Source organism: Arachis duranensis, chromosome 10 (assembly GCF_000817695.3).
Source record: "Arachis duranensis cultivar V14167 chromosome 10, aradu.V14167.gnm2.J7QH, whole genome shotgun sequence".
Classification (NCBI taxonomy): Eukaryota; Viridiplantae; Streptophyta; class Magnoliopsida; order Fabales; family Fabaceae; genus Arachis; species Arachis duranensis.
The window spans coordinates 27,068,268-27,068,801 of record NC_029781.3 but is presented as its reverse complement, the minus strand read 5'-3'; positions in this window follow the sequence as shown (position 1 = coordinate 27,068,801).

The following is a 534-nucleotide window of genomic DNA, read 5'->3' as shown; positions in this document are numbered from 1 at the left end:
GATCTTCCAATGGAAGTCCATGGAACTTGTAATTCTGTTGCATTAGAGAAACTAATTGAGGCTTAAGCTCAAAGTTGTTTGCTCCAATGGCAGGGATAGAGATGCTTCTCCCATAGAAGTCGGGAGTAGGTGCAGTAAAGTCACCAAGCACCTTCCTTGCATTGTTGGCATTATTGTTGTGTTCGGATGCCATGTCTTCTTCTTGTTTGAAGATTTCTGTTAGGTCCTCTACAGAGAGTTGTGCTTTAGCTTCTCTTAGCTTTCGCTTCAAAGTCCTTTCAGGTTCAGGGTCAGCCTCAACAAGAATGCTTTTGTCTTTGCTCCTTCTCATATGAAAGAGAAGAGAACAAGAAAATATGGAATCCTCTATGTCACAGTATAGAGATTCCTTGAAGTGTAAGAGGAAAAGAAAAATAGAAAGAAAAGGTAGAAGAATTCGAACTTATCAAGAGGGATAGAGTTCGAATTGTGCATTGAGGAGGAGTGTTAGTCCATAAATAGAAGGATGTGAGAAGAGGGGAAGAAATTTTTGAA